This window comes from Anser anser (assembly GCF_964211835.1).
Source record: "Anser anser genome assembly, chromosome: 1".
NCBI lineage: Eukaryota > Metazoa > Chordata > Aves > Anseriformes > Anatidae > Anser > Anser anser.
Genome location: NC_139720.1, coordinates 199,972,235 through 199,997,844, shown reverse-complemented (window position 1 = coordinate 199,997,844; position 25,610 = coordinate 199,972,235).

The following is a 25,610-nucleotide window of genomic DNA, read 5'->3' as shown; positions in this document are numbered from 1 at the left end:
GCATCGTATTTTTTTCTCCCCCTTTCCCTTTGAGGAGGGGGAGTGAGAGAGTGGCCATGGTGGAACTCGGCTGCCCACCAGAGTAAAACCACCACAGCATGTTAAATGTAAGTGATGTCAGGAAAAATATACTGTTCCTAAAATTAAGGGATTAGATCATCAGGGATATGTTCTCTCTCCCTCTCTCTTTTATCTATCTATCTATCTATCTATCTATCTATCTATCTATCTATCTATTTATTTTTGTATGGGATCTCTGTATTTTTCAGGAACAAATGCTTTTTATTAGCTCTGTAGGTGAATGGTTGGATATGGAAAAACTTTGCCTTACTTCAGTAAAAAAAAAAAAAAAGTCCAGCACTGAAAAGAAACATTATTTTAAAAGTACAAGAAAGAAATAGAAAGTGGAGCACCTGATCAACACAAGCCTTGGGCTTCTCTATTTCTATGTGATAGACAGTCGCTAAAAATAATCCGATATCTGTCTCTCTCTCTTTTTTTTTTTAAATATAAAAAACCCCAACACTATACAACATATGAGCAAATGTTTAACGTATATCAGAAAAATGAGTTACATAAATCTATACACAATAGGATTGCCTGGCAGGTAATTTGTAACTTAATTCATAAAAGACTAATAAAAATAAAAGACAGATATAGAGCTACATTTTAAAACTGTCAGGCAAAGATTAGATAACATAAGGTAATTGGTGTTTGTGTTCTAGTAAAGGTTGCTAAAACACTATTTTTTTTCTAAAAAATACTGTCATGCTTTGAACAATGTGTCATCACTGATTTGTGCATTGACAAAAGTTTTCAGGTTTATTAGAACTACAGTCTCATCCAAAATTAAAGCGTTTATTTGATATTTGATGGTCAGACAATTTGGAGTAGAAGAGGCTGGTACTTCACTGTAGTCAGATATGAGTTTTTTTATGGGATAAACAATCCTATTATTAGTTTACTGTACTACTTTTACCCTTAAAGCAGAACAACATACATAAAGAAAAATAAGCAGAAAATCATAGGCGGTAACGTTCTTTATATTATTACTAGGTATGGAGGAAATGTCAGATTATTAAGATGATTGTGAGTATACATAATGTATATGGCAAGATCTCAAAAAGAGACAAAGTTCTTGGCGTGCATTAGCTGCCAAAGTCAAGTTTGTGAAGATCTGGGAGGTTTTTTGGACTTCTGAACTTAGATGGTCAGTGCCAGACAAAGGGTTGATGGAAGGAATAGAAAGGGTCGGTGGTGGAATGGATGAACAGAGAAGAAAAATATTGATCACGTTAGGTTAAGTTTAAGGACACAAATCAACTGCAGGACAAGGCTGACACTGCCCAATATCATAGTCAGCATGACTTATCTCTCATTATTCCAGTAGCCTCAGCTTCTGCTCGTATGGCTTGAGACAGTCCACAGATGTCATATAATTCCAAAAATGTATCCACATGAAACCACAAAAAAACTGTTCCTTCATTCACCTACAAAAGACTACTGTGCTTTCTTGAGCTATGAGAGATATTTAGAAGTCGTCATATGTGTGAAAGCTAAAAGTCTGCTACCGCTTGACAGAGAACAGAGAGAAGGACTGCCAGGAGCAGAGCACAGGTGGGAGATGACAATGGTAATTAACTCCTCCTGCATCTGCCTTGAAGGACAGATGCAGCTGTATGCTGGGGGAACATAGCCAAATTGATCCCCAGTTGATCTACTTCCTCCTGTTGCTGATGGTGTGGGACTGTTCTTCAGCCCCTTTACCAGCACAAGTCTTCTGCTACCCCTCTTATGGTCCAAAAGAAAGGTAAGTTGCTCTTCAACGTGTGGAAGGATGTATGCAGCCAGGGACTTATAAGATGGCATTGAAGATCAGTATGAAAGTTATGCTATATTTCCAGTAGTTTGCATTTATAAGAACATGAATTGTTCAGATATTTTAAACCTAACCTCTAAACTTCAAATGCAGTTCTACTAAATATGATAAACTACTGTAGAGTTACTGCTGAAATGACTTCAATATCTGGAGCAAAATGTTTTGGGAGCTTATTAAATTGGACTGGAAACGCAGTTTAATATATTCATGAAGGTTGTATTGATTGTGGGATGTTTGTCTTAGAATCAAATGGTCATAGCTTCAAAATGCAAGATGTTTTGAGTACATTTAATATTTCATTTATCTTTACTCTGACTGCTCTGGAAATTTGAGTTTATGGATTCTTCTTTTAAGTTAAAATTGTTCAGAATTTAGTTTCTTGAACTAATATTCTTTTAATGCTATTTGTACATTATTTTTTCCAAAATGTAATATGCAAGACACTGGAGAAATGAAATTGATTTAAAAATGGATATGGTTTCTGAAATGAACAAAATAACATACACTAAAGTGTACCCCAATGACATCAGAATGGGTCTTTGATTGTAGCTCTTTCATACAGTCTGATTCACATCTCACTGAACTCAGCTGGTCTGTCTGTAGGATTAAGGTACTTCTAAGAGTCAGTGAAGTGAATCATAAGTGTAAAAGTTAGTTAGATATGTTCCTACATGAATTATCACCGAATAAAGCCCAGGGTTTCTTAAAATTACTCAGTGACATTCTCTAGATACTCATCTTATTCCCTACATTTTTCTTAAGTTGCTATATAGGATATTGCAAAAAAGATGAATTCTGTGCTATGGACTGTACAGAATGCTAATTAATTATGATTAATTGATTTTTATTTTTGTGCAGGCTAAAACTTCATTCCACTTAGGGTGAATGTGTGCAGTTTTACCACTGGCATTAAAGAGGGCTGCTTCTGATGTGCCAATTTTAAAGAGACTGTACCTATACAGCAATTAGATTTCAGTGACTGTATGGCTCCACACATTTCTCCCTTGTCCTTCCTTGGGGACGCTTAATACTCTGTAGGAAGAGAATCTTAGCTGCTGTGTTACTCTTATTAAGGTATTTTGACAGAACTTTAAGGCTACATTTACAGCATCTTAAAATCCCACAGTGTTGTCAGATAAATGTAAAATAGGGTGCTGCGAACTACAGTGCTAAAACTGCACTTGTGAATAGATAGTGGATTATTACCTCCATTTTTACAAAAGGGAAACTAGATACAGAAAAGCAAAAGCAAAGTGATTTTTGCTCTATCTCTAGGCAGATACCGAACAAAATATAGAATGACTACCCTAGAGTTTAGTGTGCTTTTTCTTATGCCATGCTGCCTTTTCAGCAAAAGTTGAGCTTTTTCTGTTGAAGTGTTCTGTAACCCACATCTATGTACAAGCAATGAAGAATATTTCAATACTAGTATTGGATGCTTGAGAAAATTAACAATTTTCAACAAAAATTGGAAAAAAAAGTTTTTGCAGCTATTCTGCAAACAGAAAACCAGTAGGTTTTATCATCTTGGGTACCCCCTTCAACGTTCTTTGTTTACCTAAAAGAAAATTTGTTATTCTGATTATATACGTTATAAATGCAAGTGCCTTGGATGAAGGGATATCTTATTCATCAGTGAAGTGTCAGGCATGAGAAAAACTGGGACCGCCCAACGCTGTCTGGAGGAAAGATTTGAGCAATCAAATCTCGATCTGTTTTGACAACTATGTTGACCAAGAAAAGTGGGGGAAATGGTCTCTGTGATCCCAGGATTAACAAAGGGAGGAAGTGTTAGCAGGCTTTCAGCATTAAACTATCAGAAATATTGTTGAAGGAAGCCATGACATAGGCCCAGAACAGGGCTATGATAATTCAAAGCAACTTAGGTGAAAATCAGAGAGCTTTCAGAGGCTTATTGGGTTCGGAATTTCAAATCTGAAAAGGGGAGGAGATTAAAATTCTGTGCTTATTTACTTTTGATTCGTGTAATGTTTGTTCCTAACTTCAGAATAAATAAATAAATTAATAAAAACAGTAGGCAGTAAGAGAAATGCATGCAGTTGGGGGAACGTATTAGCTGGCTATAAGTTAGCAAATACTATAATTAGTTTTCTACACATTTTGTTTATCTTGGAATATGATTAATATAATACCAAAGATTAGATGTAATAACCCATACTTAGTGGTTTGTGCATGGATGTGTACTGATAAGCAATGAGTACTTGTAAAGTGCAGGGTGGAATTCCTACATGACTCTTGCAGCTTGTAGAATGGCGTTATTGGAGAATATCATGACCATTAAAATACACATATATAATATGTGTCTGTGGATGCACACATGCTTCTTATTTTTATTTTTGCTTTGAGCAAGAGTTGATGACTAAAGAGAAATCTCACTCCAAATTTTTTGTTACTGGGAACTTCTGCTGCTGGAGCTGAGCTTCCTTTTCAACAAAGCACATGAAAAATGATTTATCCCCATAGCCGTCTTTATCTTGATTAACATCAAGAGCATGCACTGCAATAATTAGGGTAGATTCTCAGCCAGTTTGAATTGTCATAGCAGCACTTCAGCTAATATGTTTATGACAGAACACATCATCTGAGAATCTTTACATATCTTCAGGATCAAAAAAAAAAAATCAGGTTACTAATTACAATTTGAAAACATGAAAGAGGAAATTTCAGAAATAGTCTGAAACCACTTGGCACAGTGGCAAAATGAAGTAGAAGAAAGTGATTGTGCTGGAAAGGACCTTTAGGTAATTTTGCAATAGAAAAAAGGCCAGAGTGATTCAGTGTTTCATGTTCAAAGGTGGCATGTTTCAGAGCATTGTAGTTATATTTCTTCTTTCTATCACAGTGGTATAACCTCAACCAGCACATTGTGTTCACTCCTGAACACATAACTGCCAGATAGATACTGACAAATTGGGGCTCGATCTTAGATGAAAAGCAAAAGGAAAAAAATTTGTTTTTTAAAAAACACAACTAAAAGGATTTTTACAAAACATTAAAGGACCCAAGCACTTCAGCTAATAACTGAAGACTTTGCCAGGCTGCAAATTGGGCAAGTATAAATCAGAAAGACTGGCAGTAAGTGTTGGTGTTATGAAGAGTAGATAGGCAGGTCAACAGATGAAAGAAAGCCTAATGAGATATACAAACCTTAACAGGGCAAAGTGCTAAGGTCTAAGTCAATAAAATTGCTGAGACCTCCATACCTCACTGAATTTATATCTCTCACCTAAATACCTTCATGGTTCCTCAATGAGGCTTGCCAAGCCAAGCAACAGCTGATGTATTTGCAGTGTTTTGTCACTTATACTTACCCAGAGCTGCAGCATGGGTTGACGAGTTGGAGCCTGTGAAGACTGACAGCATGCTGTCGTGGATCATTCTAGGAGCAGTTTTTGGCAGTGTAAAAGGTCAAAACTGGCAGGGCAGGTGGTAGGATCAGTGATCAGCAGCTTGTTTGTTGTCAGTGATGACACTGCCTTCTGCTATATAAGGTATTATGTTGTTTTTGGTTTGGTATGATGAAATACATTTTTTTTTTCTTCTCATCTGCAAGTTGAATGTAATTCTCTAATGCAATTGCAATGGATTATCTCTTAGAGAATGGACTCCTCATGCTAAGTCTGAATCTGTGGTTGGTTAATTAGCTATGACAATAAATATGGATCCAGTGTTCCTGAGAAGGATCTTGTGTAAAAAATAATTGTATATTAATTTCTCCATGTAGTAAACAACTCTAAAGAAGTAATTCTGAAGCTGATGATGTTGAGAAGGGTTGCACACGTGTCCAGAAGGGATGTAATGTTGAGGAGAGCAGTTAATAGAAAGCTGCGATTAATTATTTAATTTGCTGTTAATTTTGCTTAGATTTTCCTGAAAAATAAGTGTAGAATCTTGCATTCCCATGCTACAAGCAGGATGTGGTTTTCTCTTTTAGATGTTGCTCCTCACAGTACAGTAAAGTTGTGGAGCACTGGCACACTACAGAAATATCTGTAATATTTCTAATGTACGGAATATCTGTTGGCAGCAGAAGATCACTAAGAAGAATGATTTGTATCACTGATTTAATTGATTGAACATGTCACTTACAGCAGTTTTCAGCTACACTGGCTGTTAAAAGGGTATGTTGGTAAAATAGTTGGAAATACTGAAACTTGGATACTGATTGAGGTCATTAGTATCTGCTAAGAGGATCAGACATAATCCTTCATCTGCTCAAAATATGAAAATGACTGGACAGGTATTTCCAAGTCATGATTTCTACTCCTTACTATTTTATTATCATTAATTTATATTCTGCTGGTAACAGCCAGTCAAGGACCACCTCCTTTTCCAACAGCAACTCTGAAGAACTTGAGAAGAAACGGGGATGATACTAGCATCTGGTTAACAATTCTTTCTCCCATTGGCTTATTTGCTAGCTTGTCTTCTGGCTGTTAGCTGTTATTACTTTTCTTTAGCAAACATTTTAGAAAAACACCATGGACTTCTTTCTCTCCTTTTTCACCACTGGTTTTGGTGCTAGTCCTGTCTGCTGTATCTCCCACCTTCTGTCAAAAGTTTTTTTTTTTTTCTTTTTTTCCAGATGAGACGCTGTAGTGATGGAAATTGGAGGAAACTATGGTGCCTTTGTCTGCATGTCATTTCCAAATGCTCTTCTTCTGCTATTTTGCTCCTTGCCACTGGCCAATGTGATATATATTGGAAATAAAGAAAAGAGGATATATGTATGAAGGTATTTGTTAGTATAATTTAAACCATAGGCTGCTGTCTAGCAAGCAGCTACAATGAAAAGGTTTGTTTCCAGTAATTTCTAACGTAGAATTGAGTGATGAACCAAGCAAAACCCACAAGACGGACATATAGAATAATTCCAGGTAACATTTCTTATACAGTGCCTTACTCTACCATTATCTTTTGTCCTTAGGCTTTAGTAGGCACTTAAAAGGGTTATAGCATCCACAATGCAAAATCTTAATCATGCTTCTTTTTCATGCATAGACTTTTCATGAGGCCTTAAAATAATTGTACAGGAAATCTAAAACATACTGTATAGTAAATACATTGTTAAAAGGGGAAATAAACATCTGATATTTCATTATGGACACATATGATGCTGGGGTGAGTAGAAGTGGCCCTGCAGTGAGATATGGAATACACTTTCCATATAAGTTTAAAATATAATAAAAAAAAAAAAAAAAGACAAAACATGGAAACCATTACATTGTCCTGTGGGGTAATGTAGTTTGGTTACTGAAGATCTAGTGCATAATTATAGATGGAGATCATTCTCCCAGTGCTGTTTATGCTACCAGTGTTGCAGGAAAAACGTGCAACCACCCCTGCAATAGGCCCTTAAAAAATGAGGTCATCTATATTTTAAAGTTATTTGGTTTTTATTAATGGATAAGATGGTAACCGATCTCTCTCTCTCAGCAAAGCCAAATTGCTACTGTAGTCCTTCACCACCTTTGTTGTATTAAGTGCACAAGCTTAAAGCAAACCTACATGGGCCTGATTCTGGGAAACATTTGTCTTGTTTATTTTGTGAAGCCCCTGGAGCTACACAGAGCTAAATGTACTAAGCACATTGTAGGAGTCCTTGAGGCTCTTTTTTATTATTTCCAAAAGAGGTCAGAACTGCCAGAGAAGCATCCTGGAAATTCAAGTGGAAAGGTTGATGGTTTGAGAGGTAGATGTCCACAAGATAAGCCTGTGAAGATGAGAGAAGTCTGTGAAGACAAACACCCCCTCACCTGGCAGATGTTTAAGAAGTTTCTGCCTATGTGGTGACCCCTTGGGTCCTTGCACAGGGGAGTCATTTGTCTTCACCAGCAGAGAGCCAGTGCAGAGCTGAGCCCAGCAGAGCTCACTGCAGATGCAGGGTCAGGTGCTCATTCTGCAGACTCACTACGCAGGGATGGAAATGATATTGCAAGTGAAAAATCCCCGCTCCTGCACAGGTAAAATATAAAGACAGTGCTGAGAAATTGCTGCTTGGTTGGGTGATTTACAGTATCATTTGCACAGGAACAGGCAACAAACCATCATGCACCGAAGTTTCAGACAAACAGATCACAGTAAATTGTTCTTTATAAGGATGGGACTAATATTCCCTGTGTGTTTGATTTATATACCAGTAACTAGAACTTTATTCAGGGAAATACTGATGAAAAAGGAGGAGGAAGAATTAATCCTTGCAGAATACCAGCCAAAGCATTCATGATTCAGTTGTCTCCAAGGGATGGAGTGGCTTTGCAGAGAGGTAACAAAAAGGTTTGTGCTTTGGGAAGCATTTTTCAGTTATTTTCTGGTCCCAGCCACATATACTGGGTGCTGCAGAGAAAAGACAAGACCAAAACCCTGTCTCTTCCCTACACTACTTCCTCCCTTTCTGGCCTACTCCTGGAGAAACCTGGACAGCCCCTGCTCTTCCTGGAGCTCATGTATTTTGTGCACAACTCTTTGACTAGGTGGCTCTCCACATGCCTCCTTCTCACGGCCTCCCTGCATTCAATCTGTTCCTCAGCACAGCAAATGCTGTTGAGGGCATCCAGCCAGTCAGACTCAGCAGCTGTATTTGGGTCCAAATCACAGCCCTTCAAGTATATGGTGTTTCTGTGGTCCTTTCCCATCCTTGTTTCTGTTCCTTCTGATATACTGAGAATCTGGGTTTGGGTCAATAGGGAACACACTGTATATGTATGGAGCAAAGAATTTACTGTTAGTGTAAGAAATATTATATGTAAATAATCAAAATTCAGCAGACATTTTTAGATACAGATACTCATGGTTCATGGTGATATGGAAAAAAAGACTCAAACACTAAAAATCTTTGGAGAAAAACCCTCTACTAATACATGTGCCCCTTTTATCTGGTGTCAGGTTTATCCTTCAAGGTTTCCCTTGCTCTCAAGACTCATAGAATCATAGAATCATTAAGGCTGGAAAAGACCTTCAAGACCATCTGGTCCAACCAACACCTTACTACCAATGTCACCCACTAAACCACGTCCCTAACCACCAGGTCCAACCTTTCCTTGAACACTCCCAGGGACAGTCATGCCACCACCTCCCTGGACAACCCGTCCCATTGCCTGACTGCTTTTTCTGAGAAGAACTGTCTCCTAATTTCCAACCTAATCTTCCCCTGGCACAACTTGAAGCCATTCCCTCTAGTCCTATCACTGGTTACCTGTGAGAAGAGGCTGACCCCCAGCTGCCCACAGCTTCCTTTCAGGTAGTTGTAGAGAGCAATGAGGTCTCCCCTGAGCCTCCTCTTTTCCAGACTAAACACCCCCAGTTCCCTCAGCCGCTCCTCACAGGACTTGTGTTCCAGGCCCTTCACCAGCTTCGACAGGTTGTGCCTTCCTCAAGCAGGATGGGAGAGAGCATGGGGTTGTTTACAGCAAGTTATCCAAGTCCTGGTGAATACCTCAGGAGGCATTTGATGTTCATGGTAGGGATCCCTTCCTCTAGCCCACTGGATCTCCACTTGGGCTTGCCTTTATGAATTTCCAGTCTCAGGTATGCCATAGATTCAAGATGTCCCATACCTTTATTGTTTGATATATTGTGTTGTAAGTCATTAATGCAAAAAGTCTAAATACCTTCTGAACAACAAAAAAAAGGGGGGGGGGGGGGGGCAGGAGGATTGTGTCTCTTTGTCGAAGTCCAGTTACAAAAAATAACTGTATGCTGTGCATTGTGCAGAACTTCTGTGCTAACTTAACCTGCATAGGTAATATTTTTGGACCAGTCCTTCCCTAGGTGTTGTTTTGTATCCAGTAAAAATCTGTCAAATAAATTGTGCAGATACTATGGAAGTCCCATGGAAGAAATTCAGTATTCTAGCAGGAAGCCTAAAACACACAAAACCAGTTCTTAGCTAGACCTATCTTACATGAATATATAATTGGACTGAGGAACTGTGCTTGTGACTATTGGAGGTGAAGGTAGCTTTGCTGAGCACACCTGACTTCAGACCTGCCAGTTAATGTTCAGCCAACAAGTCCAAGCCTTTGCACTCCCTTGGAAAGCACAGAAGAAATTACAGTGGACATTTGTTCCTGGTGACCTTCAGCTGTAATCACACCTTTGTATAAAACTATGGTAACTGTATCATGTTTTGCTCCAAGTACATCTTGAATAATATGAAATGTCCATAACACAGAGGTTTTAGTTGTGCTTCTACTCCACAAGTGCTTTGACTTGAAAGCTGAGGATTTATTACAGTTTAAGGTAATGATCCGTCTGTTATGGATCACAGTCAATCATTATAATTTTGAAGTGAAAAATGAAGTGCAATTCAAAAGATTTGTTTTTCTTTCCAACTCATTTGTACCTCTCCTATTCAGATTATAGAATTTCAATAGCAAGCTGGAAAATATGTTTCTGCAGATACAGTGTCACATTGAAATAGTGTCCCCTTGACAAGTTTTATTTCCTCACTACTAAGTGTTCAGTGTTCTTTTTTCTTCTTTTCTTCTTTCTACTTCCTTATTTATTTATTTATTAAATAAAATCAGAAGGGGAACAGTAAGTGTGTCTTCAATATCATGGACATGCTTGAACTTTACAGTGAGTGCCATGGATAAAACATTCCTTATATCACCTCCTTGCTGTGGGAACCATTTACACATGTCACCCTTCATCCCTTTACTACATTACTACAACATAAATTCTTCACAATTATTGCTGTCTTTAACAATGTCCAGTCCATGTCTTGCCTGTTACCATTCCCAGTTATCATCCTTATCTCAGATTCCTCATGCTCCACCTTGTGCACCAAAAATGACTGTGGTGCATCCACGCTGACAGACAGCTAAGCTCCACCATGTCGTTGTCTCGCTTCCCCTCCTCAAAACAACAGGGGAAGAAAATATGATGAAAGAAGTCTCATGGGTTGAGATAAGGAGCAGTTTAATTAAAAGAATAGAAAAACAATCAAAGGCCCTTCAGAAGCAAAAGGAGAAAACAATTATTCTCTACTTTGCATCAGCAAGTGATGTTCAGCCACATCTTTGTAAGCAGGGCCTCAGTTGTTGGGGAAGACAGATGTTTTCATAAGGAGAAACATCCCCCTCCCACCCTCCTTTCCCACCATTTATTGCTGAGTGTGACACCACATGGTGTATCTCTTTGGACAGTTTAGGTCAGCTGCCCTGGGGATGTTCCTTCCTCACCTCTTGCCCACCCCCAGCCCACTGGCTTTTGGAGGGGGGTTGAAAAGAGTCTTGATGCTGTACCAACACTGCTCAGCAATAGCCAAAATATTTATGTGATAACACTGCTGTTCTAGCTACAAGTTCAAAGCACAGCACTAAATGGGCTGTTGTGAGGAAGGTTAACTCCATCCCAGCCAAATCCAGTACAGATTTCCTGCTCTGATCATGGGGCACCTGCTGGGATTTGCCTCCAGATGAAGGCACCTCAGTTTAGGGACTTCATGTGGTTTCTGCAGTGCCTTAGATATCCCTCTGTGGCTGGTGGATAAGACTCAGGTTCTATGGGACACTCCACGTTGAGTGTGAGCTGGAACCATGAGGGATCCCTCAAAGACTCCAAGAAGGCAGGAGGCACATGATGGTGCCTTTGTGGAGAAAGCTGCCTCCATCCAGCATTATTCTTGCTGCTTCAGAGAGGCTGACTGCACACTGGTGGCACAGGTAGGCTGGGATTCTCCAGAAGTAGACCTTCAACAGACCAGAGGTGTTGGCTAAAGAGAAATATAGCAGTTGTGCTGGTATGATTCTTCTGCATCTTCTCTTGGCTGCGTTTCACATGTACTGCCCAGCTTGCCCAAAAGCAAGAAAACATTAAAGAGATGTTAGTGTACTGAAAATATAGGTTCTAATGTAATAAACACCATTTATTAATGGGTAGGACAGACTCTGAGAGAATAATCAATATAGATTCATTGATTTCAGTGGATTAAGAGTAGCTATTATGTGTTGGAAATGATTTACAAACTTCGTTTTTAAAAACATAAAACTTTTTGTTTTGTTTTGTTCCCTCTTGGTATTGATAGGAGTCTTCTCAGCAGAGGAGAAATTGATTTAATAAATGACTACACACAAAGTGCTGTCAAATGCACAATGTAACAAACTGCAGGAAATAGAGGACATTTTTCTTTCACCTATAGTAATTTTAGGAGTTGCTTGTAACTATAACAGGCACTAGATTTTCAGGGAGAAATGCAATTTTCATTTTCATGGTGCCTCTTCAATTTCTAGACCTAAGCTTTTAATATTTTTTTCCCAGCATTTGTTTTAAATATAGAACATTTAATGACAGATTGAAAAATTGTATTTGCTTTTATATGATTTATTTGTGAATTATTTGTTAGTTTACACAAAAAAGACAGTGTATACTTTTATTACCTGTATTAAGTATGCTCAGAGTATACTAAGCAAATCATAAAATATACAATACATCTTATATGACTGCAGGAATTCACAAAGCCATTGCGAGTTTCCCAGAACTGCGAGGGTACGGGAAAACCAGATTGTCTTGAGCAAACTCAATAAATAGGATGTTCAAAGTGATGAGTGTAAATAAGGTAGAGGTTTAAATTCAGAGAGAAAATATGATGGAATGTTCTGACAGTTTGTTAAGCATGTTTTTAATAAACCTTTCACCTCACTTTCTTATTTTCAGTACTTTTTTATATGTCTGATTTCAACTAGCTCTAACACATGCCCTCCTAGTGCCATTGACGAGGTTGAACTGGCAGAGGGAGAAGCAGAGCTGAATCCAAATACTTTATGAGTAGAGCTTTTTTCCCATTTCGAAGGAGGAAATATACTAGTTTAAAATGATATTGTAAACTTTGTCTCATAAAAAAATGCAAAACTGAGAACTGTGCTCTTGGACTCCAGTTCCCCACCTTTATTTCTGTGACTGAGTACTTGCAGGTGACACTAGCTTTCATGAGATCTATTGGTCTCCAGCATTTCTAACAGCTATTTCTCATCCTTCAGCATATTCCCTGGGGCTGGCTGTCAACATGTCAACATGGTCATTTTAGTTTCAGAACATCCCAGACTTTTTTTTCCCCTTGTGCAGAACTTAATTAGATCCCACAGCTTCCTCACCAAGTGATTATCATTAGGACAGAGAAAACCATGTAGACACCAACATCCCATAAACTGTTAATGCTAAAGCATGACCCTAGTGTTCATCTTGTATAAGCAATATCTGCTCTTCTGTTGTGAAAAGAAATTTCCTTCCATGAAAACCTGTCTCACCAGCTGCACAGAGATGGTTATTGCTGCAGGAATTGCATCACTGCAGAGGTGCTCCTGGCTCTTTCCCTTTTGGCTCTTGGCTCTGTCTGAAGTCTGCTTCCATGATGAAGTATATTTCACTGTTTTTCATGATCAGCACACACCAAGGAGTTAAATGGTCTTTTTTGTAATAGTTAAAGAAAGGAGAGGCCTCCATAATGAGCAGCCACCACTAAGCAGTTAGAGATCCTGCATCTTTTCTCTGAAAGTCTAAATTCTTAGTCCTGATATTCTAATAACTTGACCATTTTAAGAACTGGGTAAAATTAGCAGGAAGCAGCTAGAGAAACTGACTTTGAGACAGGTATTTCTTTTCTTACCACAACTGCCCTAACAGCATGTCAGATAACGGTATAGACCATAGCTCTGTGGAGAAACAGCAGATAGATGGCAGAATACTGGATAATTTGAAGAACACAAATGTTTGCCATTCTTGTCTTGGGTGCACAAAACTGCCCACAACCTTGAAGGAATCGTCATGGGCAGTATATCCATCATGATTTAGAGCATCCAAAACATCAAGGTCAGGACAACAAGAAAGCATCACATTTCAGCAAGCCTCACAGTTCATAGATTGCTTAATTATCTCAGTCCTGGGATGAATAAAAACCAAGACTGTTCCCAGGAGATGCTCCGTAGAAGCCAGGCTGACAAAGGTTTAGTCAAGTATGGCAAACTAGCAGAGATCTGATAAGATCGGTGTGTTAGGGGAGGGAAAAAAAAAAAAGAAAAAAGGCAGTAACAAAATCCTAATGACTACAAAGCCTTTCTGCTATGTCCTTAGATACACTGTGTTTGACAGGTACTTAGCAATAGAATGAGATAGAAGTCTTTATGAAATGGCATCATTGGTAACTCATCAAATCTGAAGAAAAATGGCTAGTGCCTCTGACAGTTGTTTCTCACATGTATCCAGCAGCTGGGCTGGACTGATTACATTCAAGCCTCAAACATAAAAAATTAGATGCTGGAATGAATTTTTTTTAATAGGCAGCAGAGATTATGGTGAATTGATGCCATCCAGGGAAGAGGTTTCTCAATTAATCATACAGAACGTAAAGAGAGGGGAAAAAATTCAATGCCAACTAACTCTCAGAACAGAAAGTGGTATTAAATATGCAACTGCTGGAGTCACTTCATTAAGGAGGAGAACATTTTCTCAGAATCCTGACTTAGATTGTGTGCATTGAACCTGAAAGTAATGTTTGCAGACAGGTTATTCTTTTTAATTTGCTCCTTTGCAGACAGTGACAAAAATGAGGGTGATAGGAAATAATTTCTCCCAACACTCTGTCAAATTGTTTTCCTTTTGGACCATGGTACCTTCTTATAACTGCACTTACACTCCTCTAATTTATACCATGATTAGGACAGCTGAATTGTGAAAACTTTGGAAATGCTGATAGTTTTAAGAGTAATATTTTTCCCTTACTATTTTATGTGCTGAGGGGAGAGAGGGGACAGAAATCCTGCCCACAGTTTCTTGTTAGCACTTCTGTGTTTTAAACGGTAACGGGTCATACATGTCTAGCCCTGTATGTTAGGAAGTGTTTGGATTGTCTTGAGATTAATAATGGTGATGACAGGGTTGAATGTTTATGTGTTAGAGTTAGGGGGAAGGCCAATGAGACAGATGTCTTGGGGGGGGGGGGGGATGATGTCTGTTACTGACCGCCTAAACAGGCTGAAGAGGCACAAAAAATATCCTACAAACAGCTGGGAGAAGTCTCACAATCGCTATCTCTTGTTCTCATGGGGGACTTCAACTTACCAGATGTCTGCTGGAAATGCAACACAGCAGAGAGGAAACAGGCTAGGAGCTTTCTAGTGTGTGTGGAAGATAAGTTCCTGACACAGATGGTGAATAAACCAACTAGGGATGGTGCCCTGCTGGACATTTTGCTTGTAAATAGGGAAGAACTTGTGGGTGATATGAAGGTTGAAGGTTGTTTTGGGCACAGCTATCATGAATTAATACAGTTTTGATTCTTGGAAAAGTAGAGTTAGCAGAACTGCCTCCCTGGACTTCCAGAGGGCAGACTTCATCCTATTAAGGAGACTGGTTGGCAGAGTCCCCTGGGAGGCATTCCTGAAGGGAAAAGGAGTCCAGGAAGGCTGGACACTCTTCAGGAAAGAAATCCTAAAGGTACAGGTGCAGGCCATCCCCACATGCCGAAAGATGAACCAACGTGGAAGAAGACCGGCCTGGCTGAACAGAGAGCTGTGGCTAGATCTCAGGAATAAAAAGATGGTTTATGACCAATATAATTGGTGTGATGACATAAGCGTGGGTGCAGGCATTAATGAATCAAGTCCTGTATCTCTAGATTGCAGGACTGCTTTAGCATCATGATGGAAGGAGATCATCTATCAGAAGACCATAGCCTGCTGAAAGAAAATATATTCTGAATGGTTAGTATTCAGAGTCAGTATTTTCTTGTATGTTTTGGAGATGCAGTGGCAGAGCTGAGTTCAAGCTTTACTTTAGCCTTGTATTGACTCGGTCCCTTTACAGTCGATAGAGCTGTAAGCATGTCCCTGGTCATTTGGGCAGAACAAAAAAGGACAACCTAAGGGGTTCTGTCATTTTCACATGCTGGTATTGGACTGGTGCCGGGAGCTGCCCTAACCTTGGTAGCCTCATGTGCACCTAACCTTGTCTTTGACCTCTCTTTGGCTGGGAGAGAACTCTTTGCTGATGCCTGAAGCATTAAAATCTCAGCATGCTCCCCGAGTGTAGGACCTCTAAAGAAAGGTGAAGCAGGGGTAAAGAGTCACAATTTACTCAGGGTCTCTTGCCAGAAGGGAACTGGCTTATTTCAAATGTCATTTGTCACAGTAGAGAAACACTTGTAGGATGGGCTGGGGATGAAAATTGTACACAAAACTCTCCTTGTTACCCTCTTCCCTTTCCCCAACATAGGCAGAACATTCTCAGGTTGTCTGTGGAGAGCAGAGTTTATTGGTATAATTTTAATACACATTGTTTGCTATCTAACTTACAGCAAAGTCCTCAGTAACTTATCAGAGGAGAAGGTGATCAGGGGAGGAAGCACTACTGAGCATATGGCTCTGTGCTTTATATAAGATGATACTGAGGCCATGATACTCCTAAGCCTCCTCTTCCCCTCCTCAGGATATCACTGAATGTACTAATTTATAGTAATTCAGCTCTAAATTGCAGAACTCTACTAAATAACCTTAATTAAATCTAATTTACTTTCTTTGGACATTTAACTTATGAAAAATAAGTATAAATCCCATGTGGTTATAAAAACAGGTGTGTGATGGATGACTACAAACAACTTTTTCTTGCAAAGTGAAATAAGCTTTAGTAGAGATGATATTTGCTATGTCTGTGTTGTAATGTTTGTTTCCGTATTAAGGGTGGGGATATCAGTGCTTCTTATTTCTCTACTCAGAAAGCTAAAGTTGTCAAGCTTCCCAGCGTGGGCAAATTCTGATAGCATGGAACTTTCTGTTGATAGTACTGTGTGGCCATTTGTTGTTCCTGGGAGAGTTGTCTATGAAGATCTGTACCTTTGGAAGAAAAGATTAGTAAAGCCAGAGATTAAAAGATTAATAAATTAAAAAAAGCCAGATTAATAAAACTAAAGCTAGATACATTCATCCATAAACCTATTAATACTTTTCCCCCTTGGGATCAGCAAGAAAAAAAACAGATGAACATGATATGTTTGAACTAGGATTCAATTTACATGTATGTGTAACTGAGTCTCTGTATGGTATGACACTATGTCTGTGAGTTAGGTGCAATCTCATTTGCCACCTGGGAGTAAATTGTGCTTTCAGATGTCTGTCTTTCACAGCACAGACTGTTCATTGCTGCTGAGGTGCCACAGAAGATGCCATGGGAGATTTGTTCTAGGTTCCTGCCTTGTTCATGTGTCTGTAGCCATGAGTTAACTATCAATTCACTGGAGTTAAAGCAAGGCTACTAAGAAAAGTGACCTACTAAAACACACAATGGATGGCATACATACACTCTGCTGAACAAGTGAAATAAAAAAGACTTATTTTCAGAGATAGCCATGCCATCTTACAGATCATGCTGCACTTGACAAAGTGGTGTTTCTGGAAGTAGTGCACTGCTGGGATTGTGGAGATACACAGCCATAAAAGCACTAGCTTTTTCCTGGAAACCCTTTGGTTATGTGGGGTTCCTGTAGCCTTGAGCTGTACCCTCAGCAAATATCTGTCTTCTACTGATGACCTTACATCAGGATCTGGAGTCTCTGTTTAGGGTTTGGAAATCCATCCCCATCCTTCAGGGCTGATCCACTCTACCTAATATGCTCCCAGCAGAGCATATTAGAGCATATTTGTCTGTGTTGGTTTTAATATCATTTTGCAGTCTCCCTGGCAATCTTGTTCTGTGTTCATCAAGCTTTAAGCGATGGCTTGCTTTCTTGAACACATCTGAGAAGTAACTGGAAACAGTGCCATTCTTACCATCAAGCTTAGGTATCTTTGTGTAGGGACTCCAATAAATAAAAAAATAAATAAAATCACACGTTAAACATGGGAAGTTGGAATAATCCTCAGTCTGGTGTTAATCTACATTACAAGTTGGTATTTATCTCACATTTCCATTCCCTGCTTTATCTGCTCTCTAGTGTATGAAGACAGCCTTGGTGATGTTTTACCTCAGGAATATTGGAAAGGACAAGCTTGGGCTTGTGAGGTTTCTCTAGAGCTTCTGTATGACCATTTGGAGTTGTCATCTCAAGCTATGTATGTTCCCGTCTCCTGAGATATTTAAAGTCTTTTTAAAAAAAAACGAAAAACAAAAAACTTTTTTTTTCTATAGTGTGCTCTTGGTTAGAAAAGCTTTGTACAAATCAAAAATGTTTTAAACAGAAAGACTGAAAAGTATTTCGATCTATGTTAATCATGTGTCAATGCTCTGGAGCCTCTGTCTTTTTTTTTTTTTGCCATCCGAATTCCAGTAGTTTTCAAATGAAACAGAGCTTTCTGAAATGCATATCAACAACTGTGTATACGTATGCACACGACTACATCCTTATATGTGTAAATTGCTGCCAATAACTATTCTTTTCAAGGAAATATGATGTTAAATTAGTTCTCCACAGCAGTGAAAGGGAAAAGCTAGTTTTACCTTAGCTCAGCCATTTTCAGCAACTACAACAAAGCTTTCAGTATTTCATAGTACTCATTTTAGATTTATATTGGGGGTGAAGGTAGCAAACAAATGAGACTGTAATGGATTAAGCATCAGAGAAGTCTGGAAAATACAAATAAAGATACATTTTTTTTATGTTCTGTTTTTTTACCTCTACATAGCTATTTCTATGATGAAGCCACCTGTTTCGTAACACTGAGTTATCTCTGGAACTTTACCAACTTTTAAAATAAGTAATTGAATAAATTTTTAAATTTTGACCTGGCTTAAGACTATTTCAACTTTACAGAATAAATCTTCAAATAATCAGGGTTTCCAGATGAAGCAGAACAACATTCTTTTCTGGAGGGGGAAAATCTTATGATCCAGCTTTGCAATATTCTAAATGTTTTATGACAGACAATAACTGTAGCTATCTCTGAATGACTCATGCACCAGGTACAAGTAATATATACCTGGATGTGCATTCATCAGTCAACACTTTGAACAGATAAGAGCTGTGGATTTTTATTTTTATGTTTTTATATTTTTGGTACTACTTAGTTGCTTTGATTCTGCAGTGAAGTTGTATCCATTGTAGAGGTGCTCTATACTAAACTCAGTACCTTTAGGAGAATTTTTGAAAAGGGCACATTACCAGAGAAAAGAAAAACAATATAGCATAAACAGCCATAAGACTACTGGCTTGGGAATGGAGGATGTCAAAAGGATGGGAGAGGCTGAAACTCTCCTAAAGAATGGCTGGTGCAATGGGCTCTCAACTGAAGAAATTTTTCAGCTGTGGACTACTTTGGGGAACACTGGGATAAAGAAATTATCAAGGTTTCTAAGTGTTATCTTAGATTTTTTTTTTCCTGTGCCTCCTTGGTAGGATCTTCAGCTGCACTGCAGTCCCTAGCAGACTTCAGAACTATAGAAAAACAGTATTCTTTCATGTTGACAAAGAACAGGCATAAAAGAAAAAAGGATATTTTAATCCATTTTCTTTATGATGAATGAAGATGTCTAAAAATTATACTTCAAATTCTTCCTGTTTTGATTTTCTGCGTCAGAAATGTATTTGATATTCACATTTGCTTTTTTTTTTAAAGGCTCTTGGAATGATTGAAAACCAGACATAAAAAGTAGGTAGGTGATTAACATCTGTCTGACTGGAACAGTTGGTAGAAAAGCTTGCTTTGTCAAATATTCACAATCCTCTCTTTTTAACTGTGGCTAAGAAAAATGTCTTTGACACATGTAAAAATAGAAGAAATAGATTTAAAAAGAAAACATGTAAGTAGCCACTGAAGGCACAAAAACAATGGCCAGCGTCTGACTTGATTATTTTCAAGGGAAAAATTACCAAAATAAAGATCAAGCCTTTACACATTAAACAGAAACATGAATGAACCCCCAAACATTATTATGTTCTGATTTAATGTTCTACTTTGAAACTGCTTTAAGAATAGGCAATCATCTGAACTTTTTCAAATGATTACCAAGGTGATCAGCTCTGGGGTGGGCATATTCCACAGCGGGGTGATGTGGCCTACAGGGGGGTTTCCTGTGTCGGGGCAGCCCCAGGGGTGTGCAGAGACCTGCTGGGGGCCAGCAGCTCTCGCAAGAATCACAGAATCATAGGATCATTAAGGCTGGAAAAGACCTTCAAGATCATCTGGTCCAACCATCACCCTACTACCAATGTCACCCAATAAACCATGTACCTAAGCAGCAGGTCTAACCTTTCCTTGAACACCCCCAGGGATGGTGACGCCACCACCTCCCTGGGCAACCCATCCCATTGCCTGACTGTTCTTTCTGAGAAGAAATGTCTCCTAATTTCCAACCTAATCTTCCCCTGGTACAACTTGAAGCCATTCCCTCTAGTCCTATCACTAGTTACCTGTGAGAAGAGGACCACCCCCAGCTGCCCACAGCTTCCTTTCAGGTAGTTGCAGAGAGCAATAAGGTCTCCCCTGAGCCTCCTCTTCTCCAGAGTAAACAACCCCAGTTCCCTCAGCTGCTCCTCATAGGAGTGGCTGACAAGGCATATGCGGGGCCAGCAGTCTCATGGTGGCCACCCCACACTCCTCCACAGGCAGCCCCTAGGGAGCACGAGCACACAGGATTGGGGCAAACAGGGTGAGGAGGGCACAGGGAGTGCACCCTGTGAGGCAGGGCCTTTCCACAGGCTGCATGGAGGCACTGAGAACAGCTTAACGCTGTGGTCAGGCTCTGTTCCATGACCATCTGCACAGGCCATGGGCGCTCAGCCTACCTGGTCCTCAAGGTAGAATGATGGGCACTCATCTCAGGGCAAAGGCTATGGCTCTGTTGGTGTTGTCTGCACCGTCTACCCCAGCAGTGGCTGATGCCTCCACCCAGACCCAGCTACTGAGGGGTGAGGCTGCAGTGCAGACTTCTGACTGCTGGAAGAGCCTAAATCTTTCACCCAGGGCACGGACGTGTGGCAGAACTGCCTGCAAAAGGTAGGAGGGCCTCCTGAACCAGGTGGCTGAGCTGCAGGAGGCAGTGAGAAGGCTGTGTAGCATCAGGGAGGCTAAGGAGGGGTTAGACAGCTGGATCCTAGCACAATCTATAGGGGACCTACATCCTGTGGCCAAACAGCTAAAAACTCCCTCACCAGCACTCACAGAAGGGAGGAGGTTCAGTAACACTGGAGGTTGGAAGCTGGAGACATGAAGGACCAGCAGGAGGAAGAGTCTTTCCCTGAATGCTGAGGTGCCCTTACAGAACTGCTTCACCCCTCTGCGGACTGAAAAGGCAAGACCCCTTGCAGGGACGGGAGAGCTCAGTAAGGCAGCTTGATCTGTTCCCTGTGTAACGATGAGTGCAACTAAGAAGAGGCAACGGGTAATAGTGGTAGGTGATTCTCTTTAGAAAAGAGAGGCAGAGGCACACATTGGCTGACCTAATTCACTCTTGAGAGAAGTCTGCTGCTTACCTGGGGCTCATATCAAGGATGTCACCAAGAGACTACCAAGTTTCATACAGTCTAATGACTGTTATCTACTGCTGTTTCATGGGAGCACCAGTGATGCAGCCAGGAGCATTCTGAGGAGTATCAAGAGGGATTGCAGAGCCCTGGGAACAGCAGGAAAGGATCTGGGAGAAGAGGTAGTTTATTTCATCAGTCCTGCCGGTCAAAGGGAGGGGAATTGAAAGGGACAGTCAAATCTGGCAAATCAACAGGCGGTTGCGGGACTGGTGCCATAGTCAGGTCTTTGGCTACTTAGACCATGGGACTCACTTTGAGAAACCTGGTCTGCTGGGGGCTAATGGGGCCCACCTGTCACAGAAGGGGAAGAGAAAGGGTCATAAGCTTGTAAAGCTGGTGAAGAGGTCTTTAAAGTAAAGTTGGTAGGGGAGGTGATACTTAATCCATTCCACTCCTCGCAGTTTGATGCCAGTGTCAGTGATAGATGCCAAGTCTGGAGAAGGGTCATAGTTCAGCAGGAGAGCGTCTGAAGAGCAGCACAAAGGAATTCCAGCCACTCCAGTCATTAAATCAGCTTCATCAGGGGCCCAACTCAAATGTCTCTATGCTAATGCACGTAGCATGGGGAAGAAACAAGAGGAGTTAGAGATATGCATGTGCCTGCAGGCCTATGACCTCACTGGCATTATGGAGTCATGGTGGGATGGCTCTTGTGACTGGAGTGTTGGAGTGGAAGGATACAGGCTCTTCAGGAAGGACAGGCTGGGGAAACAAGGTGGGGGCATTGCCGTCTATGTCAATGAGCAGCTGGAGTGCTTGGAGCTCTGCCTGGGGATGGATGAGGAGCTGACAGAGCTTAAGGCAAAGATTAAAAGGAGAAGAGGGACAGGCAACATTGTAGTGGGTGTCTGTTACAGGCCACCTGATCAGGAAGACGAAGCAGATGAGGCCCTCTATAGACATGTGGAAGCAGCCTCACATTCACAAGCCCTGGTCCTCATGGGGGACTTCAATAACCATGGTATCTGTTGGAGGGACAGCACAGCAGGCATAGGCAGTCCATGAGGTTCCTGGAATACATTGATGATAACTTCCTTCTCCAAGTGATAGCGAAGCCAATGAGGAGACGTGCTATGCTGGACCAACAAGGAGGGGTGGAATTGATCCTGAGTGCAGTGAGGAGGGAGCTCAGGAAACTCGCTACTTCAGGAGAGCAGACTTTGGCTCTCCCTGAAGATGTTTAAAATGGGAAAATAGGAAGACTTGGAGCCAGTCAGTCTTGCCTCTGTGCCCAACAATGTCATGGAGCAGATCTTCCTGGAAACTGTGCTAGGACACATGGAAAACAAGGAGGTGATGGGTGACAGCCAACATGGCTTCACTAAGAGCAGATTATGCCTGACAAACCTGGTGGCCTTCTACAGTGGAGTTACAGCATTGGTGGACAAGGGAAGGCCAACGGACATCATCTACTGGGGTTTGTGCAAAGTATTTGACACTGTCCCACATGACATACATGTCTCTAAATTAGAGAGACATAGATTTGATGGATGGACCACTCAGTGGGTAAGGCTTTGAGCATTATATGAAATGATGCTTGAGTCAGTGAACAGGTAAAAGTACTTGAGACAATATGTTAGCATGCAATAAATTTTACAGCTAAGAAACAAACTGATATCTTGCAAGTGGGTAAATTAACCAAACATTTTCCAGGGGATTTTTTGTTAATTAAAAATAATACATTTCTGACACAATAATCATAGAATCATTGATTGGGTTGGGTTGGAAGGGACTTTAAAGATCATCTGGTTCCAACCCCTCTGCCAAGGGGGAGGAACACCTCCCATCAGACCAGGTTGCTCAAAGCCCCATCCAGCCTGGCCTTGAATACCTCCAGGGATGGGGCATCCACAGCTTCTCTGGGCAACCTGGTCCAGTGTCTCACCACCCTCACAGTAAAGAACTTCTTCCTGAAGTATAAACTAAATCTACCCATTTTTGATTTAAAGCCATTACCCTTTGCCCTATCATTATACTGCCTGACAAAGAGTCTCTCTCCAGCTTTCCTGTATATTTGCTGGTTAAAGACACAGTTAGTTATCCACTCCAGTATCTTCCCCTTTTAGTTTTGCTCCTGATTTTGTTGTACTGTTCAGATTCTCTGATACTGTTTCCTTGCTGTGCAATGTCCCAGGATTTCATTCTGCTTCAGACGCTTTCCTGCTGAGATGCTGTGACACACAACAGGCTTTTTAAATAATGCTGGTGTTTTCTGTGAGGTCAGTGGAGAATCTTATTCAAGACACTCTTTATGGCAGACAGAAGAACAATATGTATAGTCATATATTTTTTTGGCATCCTAGTGGGATATTTTCTCTGATTATGAAACTGTCTTTTTTGCTGAAAGATTCTCCTGAGAAAGGATTGTCAGCCTTGGTTTAGATAGTGGCAGTAGGTCACTTGCTGGTGGTAACTACATAGGCGTGGGGAGGAGGTATGCTGAGAGGTCTGTAGTCCCCTCTTATCACTGCCTGCTATAATGTTCCTTACCCTGTGATGCAGCTGTGCAGCCTCCATCTCCTCCTTCATTCCTTTTCTAACTGAGATTTTTTTCTTCTTTGACTTTACGAACACTTTATTCACTGGGCAGAGCACCTATTGCCTTTTGTTTTGCATTTTTATTTTAGGACACCATTGCATATTGGAATTGCTATCTATCCGGTGCACACTTATGTGACATTCCCTTTGAACGTTGCTTCTAAATTAGGAAAGCTGCTGCTTTAACAGCGTTGCTCACAAGAGCTTCCATTGCATTTTGATGTTTCTTTTCATTAAGGGAATCTAAACAAAGAAACTGTTAATAAGGCTTTTGTTAGCACCGTGTCTGTAAGAATGGTGTCAACAGCATTGGCCACAGCACACAGTGCTTTCACTCCCTTGTAGTAACGGTGGAAGTCATCCAGGCTGGGCTGTCTCCTGTCAGCAGTAAGAGGCAGCCTCCCAGAGTGCTGGCATCCTTTCAGCAAGTCGGGGCTGGTAGTGCTGAGATCTGACACAGTGTGGGGTTGCTTGTGGAAATAGTCTCTTTCTTCCCAGTCTAAGGGCTGTATTTTCTCTGGGACCAAACTGCCACTTCCAAAGCTAAGTTTGGAAAGAAGGGATTCTGCATCCCTGAGCAGTTGGCTGGAGATATGTACTTAGGTGTTCAATCTCCAAAGACACCTTTCTCTCTAATTTGACACTCCTAAGGTATGCCAACTGGTGAAGCACAGGCATAATTTTACCTCTACCTCTCTCCACAGTACTCCCCTGCTACCATTTCTTACAGCAGTATACCCAGGAGGGGAAGAGGTTTCTCTTTCTCACTTCTTCCTCTTTCCCATTGCCTGTCCCTGAACTGGTGCAGAAGAACAAAGTTTTCATAACCTAGCATAAAATTATGTGAATGGTCATCCTTCTTTGGAATAAATGTTTATTTAGCTCAGTAGCCTGCCTTTAAAGTATGTGTGGGGAGAACAAGAACCAGACAAGCATTCTTCCCCTTATTTGTTCCTAGCTTCCAGTTATATTTGTCTTCCAGGATTTCACAACTAAGCCTGCTGTATTTGATCTAGTAGCACTCAACAAAACACTCTTCCAAGAACTTCTACAAGTTTTTTGTATTCATGACATCCTTTGTCAAGGGGTACCACTAATCAGTTTTAACACATTGCATGAAAAGATGTCTTTACATTCATTTTTAACCATCTGCTGTTAGCATCATTTTATGGCCCCTAGTTCTTGTACTGAAGGAGACGGTGAAGCTCCAGTCCTTGTCTGCTCTTTTGGAAACCCTCTGAACATTTGGAAACCTCAGTTGTATTGCACAGCAGGACATCTCCTTGCCAGCTGAAGAGTCTAAGCTGTTCTTTGGATGAAAGTGCTTCTGTACCTTGAATTATCCTTGCTGCCTTTCTCTGATCCTTTTATAGTACTACATTTTTTTTTGTACATTTGTTTGTTTTTCAGGCATTGGAACCAAAAATATCAAGGTGTGGGTGTGATCTGGCATGATATTTTCTATTTTTATTCTCTGTTCCCTTTCTTGCAATTTCTAACACTGATTTCCTCTTGCTGCCTGAGCTGCCTTCTGTGCTGAGCTGGTGCTTTTGTGGAACTGTTGATCACAGCCCCAGTTCTGACTGACCTTTGCTAACTTACTGTAGCTCTTTTGGCTGAAACAGCCCCCAAATTCTTGTGTGTGAAAGCTCCGTACATCATACGCTGTCTCTGTGGATCAGTCTGTATATACTTCTACTGTTCCAAGTTCATGTCTCT